This window comes from Scyliorhinus torazame, chromosome 7 (assembly GCF_047496885.1).
Source record: "Scyliorhinus torazame isolate Kashiwa2021f chromosome 7, sScyTor2.1, whole genome shotgun sequence".
Taxonomy (NCBI): domain Eukaryota; kingdom Metazoa; phylum Chordata; class Chondrichthyes; order Carcharhiniformes; family Scyliorhinidae; genus Scyliorhinus; species Scyliorhinus torazame.
In genome coordinates this window covers 70631198-70642688 of record NC_092713.1, presented here as the reverse complement: position 1 = coordinate 70642688, position 11491 = coordinate 70631198, and the positions used below count along the sequence as shown (strand labels likewise).

Below are 11491 nucleotides of genomic sequence, written 5' to 3'. Positions count from 1 at the left end.
GTAAAATCCTGTGCCAATTGGAATCGGGCCCTTCGAAGTCCCCACGTCCCATTGGCTGTCTGCTCAGCCGCCATGGCCGCCTATTGGCCGGCGGCAGGGGGTGAGAGGCGGGTGTTGGGGACGAGGCACGCGAATTGGTCAGGCCCGATAGCGCGCGCGGATTGGTTAGGCCGGATGGCGCGCGCGGATTGGTCAGGCCGGATGGCGCGCTCCGATTGGCGGTTGGAAGGTCACTGCTCGTATTTTCCAAACGTCAAGCGCGTGATGGATGGCTGTTGGGTTGATGTCGACGTCGGAGCGGGGAAAACGCTGCGGATCTTTCCCATTAAGATGCAAGACGAATAGAAGCGGCAGCAGCTTCTGTGTGCGTGTGGGGGCCCCCACGACGAAATCTTTCAACCCCCCGTGTTGGAAGCGCCGAGCCCACCGTCTGGTAAGGAAGAAAAGCCCGGGAGCGATGTGAACGTTTAAAGGGTTGGATCGAAGCGTCCTCCCTCCCCGAGTGACCCTGAGGGCTCGCTCGCTGGATAATGCGCCCGGTGGAGGAGGTGGCAGCCGTGGGCCAGCGTGTGCTTTGCGGATATCCCTGAAGCAGATACTCCGATGTTTCGGGCAGGCCTAGAAAGCACAGCACAGGAATTAGTCTCCCGTTTTTTCCTTTATTAACGTGTTGGGTTTTGTTTTTGTGTGTGTGTTTTTTTTGGGGGGGGGGGGGGGGGGGGGGGGGGGAGGTTATTGTTGTAGTGTCCACGAAGAGTCTGCAAGTGTTTGAATTTTGTTACCAGTTTGAGATTTAAATACTGCGGATTAAACCGATCCGGTACAAAAGGGAAGGGGATAGCAGTCATTTATGTTACAGGGTATAAATCCTGGACTTTACAGCGCTACTACTGCGTTTTGATTACGGATGGATCTGGCTCGGCTTTACCTGACGAGCGTTTCTGTACATTTGTATTCTTGTGCATTTGTAAAAGCTGCTTTGCACATTCCGAAGACACGTAGGTTTCACAAGGCATTTATTTCTCTCAAGTGTCGATTTGATGAACTAGTGAGAATGAGGGGATTTGTTGCCCTCTCTTCCTCCCATCAACAATGTGCCGCAGAATCATGCTATAAAAGTTTTATCATTATTCATCTCGGGCTTCTGTTCTAAACCGCAAACAATGACAGCGATGAAATACTCCAGCACGCTTTTTGGATCCAAAACAAATGTGTGATCAGTTGTTGGTTTAATACTTATTTTCTCCTTGCTGTGTCCAGGGAAGGATTCTATCTCTCAACAGTTTTGTTCATAACTGTTATTACTTATGGGGACGGGATTTGAGTAAAGCTGGGGGTTTATCGCCTATGTTTGGTGCTTTTTCTTTTACTTACGATAAATAGCTCTGGTCACCAGAATGGGCAAAAGCTGCAACATATTGAGTGGCCCATGTCAGATCTCCTTTTTTTATTCGTTAATTTTCAAAAACGAAGTTTGTTTGTCCGATGTATTGCTGGAAAGAAGCGAAACGCTTCAGATAAATAGTCACCAGAATGGGTTTACCGTTGCTATGCCAGTTGCGTTTCTCAGTGCGATATATTTAGTCTGTAAAACAAGTCTGATTATTTAATGGAGAAAGCGAGATGAATATATCTCTGCAGTGTACCATGAATGAGTTATGCCGCTTCCTTTGTTAGTGTTAAGAAATTAAGTTCGTAATTTAATAAGGATTAAAGATTTGGTCTTAAAATATTAAAGAGTGAGGTGGGCGGTTGTGTTTATGAATAAGCGCGCGGAGAATTGGTTTATTTCACTGGAATAGAGAAGGTTAAGTTTAAACACTTAACATTTTAAATTGAAGATTTTTAGATAAATATGTGATTATTAATAGAAGAAAAAGAGAGCAGATCATTTTCTTTCGCAAGGTTATTATAATGACATTTTACGAAAACCATTGTGGCAGAGACTATAACATTTTAACGAGAATTGTACAAAGTGTATGGAAAAGATATGGGGAAAGAAATTTTGAATTGCATTGTCTTTCGCCACCTCAGGGCATGTTAAAGCACTTTTTAGGTTTGGTGGTGTTAGTTGAGGTGCACGTATTGGCCAGGACGCTCATGGTTCTTCCGCTTCCTCTTCAAATAGTACCATGGGATTTTTGGTGCCACCTGCATGTTGAAGATGGGCCTCAATTTACTGTTTAATTTGAGTAGTGCCTCCAAGAATGCAACACTCCAGTGCTAGATTGTCAGCCTAGATTATGGGTTTGAGTCTTTACAATACGACTTGACCTTGTGACTGAGGTGAGCGTGCTACTGCTGAGCCAATGCTGTCACCAAAGGAAAACAAGAGTAGATGTTTGCAGTTAAGAACTTATTTGTGCTTAAGATTTAGATTCCATGATTTTTTTTGAATCAGCAAATAACATTTTTTAAAAAAATGAGTAGATTTGAAGTTGTTAATTGAAATTCTGAATTTCGGAAAGTACATGCAAACAAGAGATTGGAGACCGCTTCGTATAAACTAATGCAGTAAATATCAAGAATGTTGGTTTCTTCAAAGATAACTTGAGGACATTCTACTGCAGAAGTTTTCAAGGCAAATTAAATGACAACTTAATGTGTAGCACTACTGAGCTGAATGGCATTTCTCCGTCTTTGTAAGCATTCACGGTGCAATAAGTACAACAATTCAAATATGTGGTGCAGGATCAATGAGAGAGATTAAGTTTAAAAAAATATATATTTTTCAAGTTTTCAACATTTAAAAAAAAAATAAGGACAAACTTCTGTCTCTATTCTCTTCCCCCCCCCCCCCCCCCCCCCCAAACTACCCACCCTCTACCCTTTGACCCTTTGATGGGAACCAGATTCCCAAAGTGTAAAATAAACAAACTCCATCTCTATGGAACCCCTCATCTGCCTCTCTCAGGGCAAGTTTCACCGTCTCCAAGTACAGGAACTTCATTAGTCCCCCAGCCACACCAAGGCACAGTGGGGGAGAAACTGATCTCAACCCCAACAGAGCCCGTCAGCGAGCGATCAACAAGGCTAAGACATCCGCCCCCACACCCTTCTGCAACCCTGGCAGATCTGACACCCCTAATATGACCTCCAGAGGTTCAGGCTCCAAATCCACGTGTAGAACCACTGACATGGTGCTGACAAACGTCCGTCAAATTTCTCCAACTTCAGACAGGATCAGAACATATGAACAAGATTAGTTGGGCCCCTCCCGCACCGCTCGCAGCTATCCACCCCCACAAACAGCTGGCTCCTCCTTGCTTTCGTTAAATGCACCCTGTGCATCACTTTTAATTGAATCAACTCCAGCCTCGCGCACAAGGTTGAGGCGTTAACCCTCCACAGCATCTCGCACCATAATCCCTCCTCCAACGCCATCCCCAGCTCCACCACCCACTTGGTCTTAATCCCTTCCCTGGACACCTTATCTTCCTCCCATGATCCTTCCATAAATTGCCGAAACAACTCCAGCCTTATCACTGGCAGCACCTGTTCTAACAACAAAGAGGACGGTGCCACTGGGAAGCTCTGGAAGACCTTTCTTGCGAAGTTCCACCCCCACCCCCCTCAACACCTCCAAGCTTGCAAACTGCCCCTCCAAGAACAAATCCTTCCTCTGCTTCACCCCTCTCTCCTCCCATCCCTGGAACCTCGCATTCATCCTCCCCGGCTCAAATCCATGGCTTCCTCTTTTATAGGCATCCCGCCTTGAGCCTGCCCTCAACCTAAAGAGCTGCTGGAATTGCCTCCAAATCTTCAGCGTGGCTACCACCACAGGACTACCTGAATACTTCCCCGGGCGAATGGTAGCGGCGTCGTAGCCAACGCCTGCAACCCAGACCCCTTACAGGAATCCACCTCCATCCGCACCCATAAGGCCTCCATCGCCCTACTCTAGCCCTGCCCCTTGTCGTATTTGCCGCCCAGGAATAGTGTAGGAAATTCGGAAGGGCCGAACCCCCCACTGGATTGCCATCCCCTTTGGAGCACACCTTCCCTAACCACACAAACAACAAGATTAGCCTATGAGAGAGATTAAGTTGAGTAGTAAAATTCACCAGAGTCTTGGGATATCCAATTTTACATTTTTGCTCTGGAATTTCTGAAGAATCTGTCTCTTACACCCTTCTATATTGACAATATTATCCAAAGACATGGGGTCAGGATCTACATGTATGTTGACACCCAGCTCTTATTTCCCCACCATCTGTCTTTCAAAGAAAAAAAACATTTAGATTACCCAATTCTTTTTCTTTTCCAATTAAGGGGCAATTTAGCATGGCCAATCCACCTTCCCTGCACATCTTTGGATTGTGGGCGCGAGACCCATGCAGACACGGGGAGAATGTGCAAACTCCTCACGGACAGGGGCCGGGATCGAACCTGGGTCCTTGAGGCAGCAGTGCTAACCACTGTGCCACCATGCTGTTCTCCTCCATCTATCTTGACCCCCACTGACTCTTAAGTCCTGGATGGATGGCAGTTTTCTCTACTTAAACATTGAAAACTGAATCCATTGTCTTTGGTCCTCATCACAAACTCTGTAAATTCGTCTAAGTCAGCGTCTCACCCGAGTCTCTTGTCTCGTGTTCGACTTATACTGTTTGGAACCTCTGCATTCCAGTTGACCCTGAATTGAACTACTGACCCAATGTGACATAAAAGGGAACACTGCCTGCCTCCTGCTGCTGAAACACTGCTTGCCTCCTGCTGCTGAAAATTTGAATCCATGCTTTTGTCACCTCTAGTCTCTACTATTACAGCACTTTCTTGGCTAGTCTCCCCATCATCATTCACCCCTCATAAACTGCAGCTCATCCAAAACCCTGCATCTTAAAGTGCACCAGATCTCACTCACTGAGCAGTTCTGTGCTTGCCCTTCATTGCCGGAAATTTTAAATCCTCCTTGTGTTGAAATTCTTTAATGGTCTCATGCCTGCCTCCCTATTTTGTAATCTCCTGCAACCCCACAGCCATCATCCCTAAGCTCCTAGGCTGTTGTACAATTGATTCCTCCATGCCATAATTGGAAGCTGTAATTCCAGCAGTCCATGTCTTAGTGTTGCCGAATACACCATACAATCTTTCACAAAAGCCATCTTTTGACCAAGCTTTTTGTCAGCATTCTTAATATCTGTGCATTTCTGTCTGATTAAGATTTCTTTAGGTGTTCTTCAATATAAATACAATTTTAGGCAATCATGCAAGTAATTGATGCATTGGTACTCTGCAACATAGAAACATTTGTATTTAGTTTTTAAAAAAAGATAACATTTTGCCGTGGTTGGATTGTTGACGCCAAAATAGATTGAAAACTCATGAAAATGAAAGCAGAGATGTTTAGAAGTAAGCTTTATTGCTTTCTGAAGGGCCAGAGTTGTAACTTCTGATAGTGCACTTCTTCCATTAAGGGATTGGCGATAACTACAGCAAAACTTCTATGTAGGACGTGTTAATTATCAGTATATCTTGTTTTGCTTAAGGTAGAGTTTAGTCTGCATTTGAAAAGGATGGCAGGGCAATAATGCAGAACACCTGCACCATTTTTGCCGTGAGGGAAATTATGCATTTGAAATCGCTGCTAGTGGTTAAAGGTAACTGGAAATTGACCAGAACTACTGTTGTGACTTCAGTATAAAGTCCTGATTTTACATGAATTGTCCCATTTTGTTGGGCATATAGGCTGCAGATCAAATATTATAACACAAGTTGGCTGGAGAATGCTTCTACAGAGATGCTTTTCTTCAAACATAGACATTTCTATTCTGCAATCCACTGGGCTGCTTATGCTTGTCCGATGGTACATATAATACTTTCTGTTCTCGTGTACTGAGGAATGCAGACTGGACTGTGAGATTTGATAGCGATTTCATGATTATTTCATCGAAGTTGGTGATTAGGAAACACTATTCTCTGGTTATATCTTCCTTTACATTTTTAAAATTGTTTTGGGCTAATTTCATATCCCAATTATTTATAGACCATAGTGTAGATGTGAAACTACTTGTGGGTACTTTAAGAATAACAAGTTGCAAATTGAACTATTGTAGTGAAGTTGGAAGTTTCTTGAGAATATTCATTTTCTTGTTGAAACAGCAATTATCATCTCTTTGATTTGCATTCACTGCATGTCTCCAGCTCAGCCTAAAAACAATTATGGGTTATGATGGAATCCTTGTGGTGCACAAGGCAGACTTTCATCTGTTCCCATAGCCAGTATTCCCTGAAACAGGTCGTTAGCCTGTTGAAAGAGGCTTATAATTAAAGGGTGGCATTCCACATCAAGCATGGCTGACCAGGAGTGCCTCCTGCCTTCCGCCTGCCCTTGGCATGTGTTGCAAGGATTCTGCAGGTTGATACTCAACCTGCTGGCTGTTTTATGAATGCACCTTCCTTGGCCATAAAATCCTGGAATTCAGAATGTCCAAATTACCTAACAGCATGTCTTTCGGAACTTGTGGGAGGAAACCCACGCAGACACTGGGAGAAAGTGCAGACTCCACACAGACAGTGACCCAAGTCGGGAATCGAACCTTGGACCCTGGAGTTGGAACCAACAGTGCTACCCGCTATGCTATTACCACCCTTTCAGGCAGTTAATTCCAGATGCCTACCACCCTCTGGGTGGAAAAGCTTGTTCTTTGAATCCCCATTAAAGCTTCCATCTCCTATCCTAAAACTAAGCTCCCAGGTTATAGGTTGCTCAAATAAGGAGAATAGGGCATTCCTACCTGCAACCCTCCTAATTTTGTACACTTCAATTAGGTCTCCCCTTAGCCTCTATGCCAAAGAAAATCACCCAGCCTATCTTTCCTCATAATTAAAGTTCGCCAATCCGGGTAATATCTTTTTAATCTCCTCTGAGCCTGCTCTAGTGGGGGACTGGTTAGCAAAGTTGGCTGGGGTGGTTCACGTGTCGATCAGATTAACCTCCAGCAGCTCAGAATTCGGTCCTCATCTGGCTGTGATAGACCTGGAGTCTGCCTCCTTGCCCTATCCATAGTAAAGTGCTGTGATGCAGTGAATAATTGCCAAAGACCTGTCTTCAGGCAGCGAACTGAATCCTCTCTAGTGCAATCACATTTTTCCTCTAGTGCAGTGACTAGAATATAGCAGAATTTGTAGGCAGCATGGTAACACAAGTAGCTAGCACTGTGGCTTCACAGTGCCAGGGTTCAATTCCCCACTGGGTCACTGTGTGGAGTCGGCACGTTCTCCCCGTATCTGCGTGGGTTTCCTCCGGGTACTCCGGTTTCTTCCCACAGTCCAAAGACGTGCAGGTTAGGTGGATTGGCCATGCTAAATTACCCTTAGTGTCCAAAAAGATTAGGAGGGGTTATTGGGTTACAGGGATGGGGTGCAGACTTGATGGGCCGAATGGCCTTCTGCACTATATTCTATGTTCTAATATAGTGTTTGACACAGTCCGAGCATAACCTCTTTCCTCTTGCCTTTATTAGCCAAAGCAGAGAATATACGTTTCCCATATGCTGCCTTGTCAGCCTCCTCTACAAGTCCAGGGGTCTGTGGGCATGGACTAAACGCTTTCTGTTCCTTCTCTTTTGTACCCCACTATTTACTGTGTATTATTTTGTTTTATTACCCTTTCTCAAATGTATAATCTCACGTTTCACCCAGTTGAGCTCCATTTGTCACTGTTCTACCTACCTGACTAATCCATAGATGTCTGCCTACTGTCCATAGCTTCCTTTCACATTATCAAATATGGGGCCAATTTTATATAATCTGCAAAACTCTTACTTCATCAAATTGTCTACATTCAAATCCAAATCATTTGAGATGTACCACAAAAAGCAAGGAACCTTGTACCGAGCCCTGAAGAACTACAACAACCTTCTAGTCACAAAAATACCCATTGTCTATTACCCTTTGCTGCTTGACTATGAACTAATTTTGGATCCAACTTGCCTCTTGGCTTTGGATCTCATGGATTTTTATTTTTATGAGCAATCTGCAATTGGGACCTTGATAAAAACCTTGCTAAAAGCTATAAAGGCGACATCAAATTTCTGACATTTCTTTCAAAAAAGGGGTTCCAAAAATGAACAAGCTTGAGACAGGACTAGAACATGTGCCTGTGGTTCGCCGGTCCTCTAGAACACAGCTCAACCTGTCCTCCACCCCCAAGAAGAACCCACTCATCCATGCATCAGGGGCACCCTGTGCACCACTTTGAACTGTATCAGACTTAACCTTGCACACAAGGTGAAGTTAACCCTATGCGGTGCCTCGTTCCACCCCCTCACCCCATTTGAAAACGAAACCCAACTTGTCAAAGAACAAAGAAAAGTACAGAACAGGAACAGGCTCTTCGGTCCTCCAAGTCAGCACCAACCATGCTGCACCAAGATCTCTGACTGTCAATACTCTTGAGGGTTCCACTATTCACTGTATATTCCCTACCTGTATTAGACCTTCCAAAATGCATTACCTCACATTTGACCGGATTAAACTCCATCTGCCATCTCGCCAAGTCTCCAAACAATCTAAATCCTGCTGTACCCTCTGACAGTCCTCATCGCTATCTGCAATTCCACCAACCTTTGTGTTGTCTGCAAACTTACTACTCAGACATTTTCCTTTTTACTGCAAACAGCAAAGGTCCCAGCACTGATCCCTGCGGAACACCACTAGTCACAGCCTTCCAATCAGAAAAGCACCCTTCCATTGCTACTCTCTGCCTTCTATGACCAAGTCTTACTGAAATCCATATAGCCAACATCCACTGCCCTACCTGCATCAATCATCTTTGTGACCTCCTTCAAAAAACTCTTATCAAGTTAGTGAGGGACGACCTCCCCTTCACAAAACTGCCTCTCGCTAATGCGACCACTTGTTTCCAAATGGGAGTAGATCCTGTCTCGAAGAATTCTCTCCAGTAATTTCCCTACCACTGAAGTAAGGCTCACCAGCCAGTAGTTCCCTGGATTATTCTTACTACCCTTCTTAAACAAAGGAACAACATTGGCTATTCTCCAGTCCTCCGGGATATCACCTGAAGACAGTGAGGATCCAAAGATTTCTGTCAAGGCCTCAGCAATTTCCTCTCTTGCTTCCTTCAATATTCTGGGGTAGACCCCATCAGGCCCTGGGGACATATCCACCTTAATATATTTCAAGACGCCTAACACCTCGTCTTTTGGGATCTCAATGTGACCCAGGCTATCTACACACCCTTCTCCAGACTCAACATCTACTAATTCCTTCTCTTTGGTGAATGAACAAAGAAACATACAGCACAGGAACAGGCCCTTCGGCCCTCCAAGCCCGTGCCGACCATGCTGCCCGACTAAACTACAATCTTCTACACTTCCTGGGTCCGTATCCCTCTATTCCCATCCTATTCATGTATTTGTCAAGATGCCCCTTAAATGTCACTATCGTCCCTGCTTCCACCACCTCCTCCAGTAGCGAGTTCCAGGCACCCACTACCCTCTGCGTAAAAAAACTTGCCTCGTACATCTACTCTAAACCTTGCCCCTCTCACCTTAAACCTATGCCCCCTAGGGATTGACCCCTCTACCCCGGGGAAAAGCCTCTGACTATCCACTCTGTCTATGCCCCTCATAATGTTGTAGACCTCTATCAGGTCGCCCCTCCACCTCCTTTGTTCCAGTGAGAACAAACCGAGTTTATTCAACCGCTCCTAGCTAATGCCCTCCATATCAGGCAACATTCTGGTAAATCTCTTCTGCACCCTCTCTAAAGCCTCCACATCCTTCTGGTAGTGTGGCGACCAGAATTGAACACTATACTCCAAGTGTGGCCTAACTAAGGTTCTATACAGCTGCAACATGACTTGCCAATTCTTATACTCAATGCCCCGGCCAATGAAGGCAAGCATGCTGTCTGCCTTCTTGACTACCTTCTCCACCTGTGTTGCCCCTTTCAGTGACCTGTGGACCTGTACTCCTAGATCTCTTTGACTTTCAATACTCTTGAGGGTTCTACCATTCACTGTATATTCCCTACCTGCATTAGACCTTCCAAAATGCATTACCTCACATTTGTCCGGATTAAACTCCATCTGCCATCTCTCCGCCCATGTCTCCAAACAATCTAAATCCTGCTGTATCCTCTGACAGTCCTCATCGCTATCCGCAATTCCACCAACCTTTGTGTCGTCTGCAAACTTACTAGTCAGACCAGTTACATTTTCCTCCAAATCATTTATATATACTACAAACAGCAAAGGTCCCAGCACTGATCCCTGTGGAACACCACTAGTCACAGCCCTCCAATTAGAAAAGCATCCTTCCATTGCTACTCTCTGCCTTCCATGACCTAGCCAGTTCTGTATCCACCTTGCCAGCTCACCCCTGATCCCGTGTGACTTCACCTTTTGTACTAGTCTACCATGAGGGACCTTGTCAAAGGCCTTACTGAAGTCCATATAGACAACATCCACTGCCCTACCTGCATCAATCATCCTAGTGACCTCCTCGAAAAACTCTATCAAGTTAGTGAGACACGACCTCCCCTTCACAAAACCATGCTGCCTCTCACTAATACGTCCATTTGCTTTCAAATGGGAGTAGATCCTGTCTCGAAGAATTCTCTCCAGTAATTTCCCTACCACTGAAGTAAGGCCCTCCGGCCTGTAGTTCCCTGGATTATCCTTGCTACCCTTCTTAAACAGAGGAACAACATTGGCTATTCTCCAGTCCTCCGTGACATCCCCTGAAGACAGTGAGGATCCAAAGATTTCTGTCAAGGCCTCAGCAATTTCCTCTCCAGCTTCCTTCAGTATTCTGGGGTAGATCCCATCAGGCACTGGGGACTTATTTACCGTAATATTTTTTAAGACACCCAACACCTCGTCTTTTTGGATCTCAATGTGACCCAGGCTATCTACACACCCTTCTCCAGACTCAACATCTACCAATTTCTTCTCTTTGATGAATACTGATGCAAAGTATTCATTTAGTACCTCGCCCATTTCCTCTGGCTCCACACATAGATTCCCTTGCCTATCCCTCAGTGGGCCAACCCTTTCCCTGGCTACTCTCTTGCTTTTTATGTACGTGTAAAAAGCCTTGGGATTTTCCTTAACCCTATTTGCCAATTACTTTGTGACCCCTTCTAGCCCTCCTGACTCCTTGCTTAAGTTCCTTCCTACTTTCCTTATATTCCACGCAGGCTTCGTCTGTTCCCAGCCTTTTAGCCCTGACAAATGCCTCTTTCTTTTTGACGAGGCCTACAATATCTCACGTTATCCAAGGTTCCCAAAAATTGCCGTATTTATCCTTCTTCCTCACAGGAACATGCCGGTCCTGAATTCCTTTCAACTGACACTTGAAAGCCTCCCACATGTCAGATGTGGGAGGCTTTCCCTCAAACATCCGCCCCCAATCTATGTTCTTCAGTTCCCGCCTAATATTGTTATAATTAGCCTTCCCCCAATTTAGCACATTCATCCTAGGACCACTCTTATCCTTGTCCACCAGAACTTTAAAACTTGCTG

General features: G+C 45.1%; 1 protein-coding gene across 2 annotated transcripts in view; it reads left to right on the top strand.

Moving 5' to 3' along the window:
• The first annotated feature begins 264 nt into the window (after positions 1-264).
• LOC140426304 (zinc finger FYVE domain-containing protein 9-like) overlaps positions 265-11491 on the top strand; it is a 240937-nt gene continuing 229710 nt past the window's right edge. For both annotated transcript variants that reach the window (XM_072510889.1, XM_072510887.1), the window contains exon 1: positions 265-433. The gene's annotated coding sequence lies outside the window, so the exon portion shown is untranslated. The remainder of the gene's footprint in view (positions 434-11491) is intronic.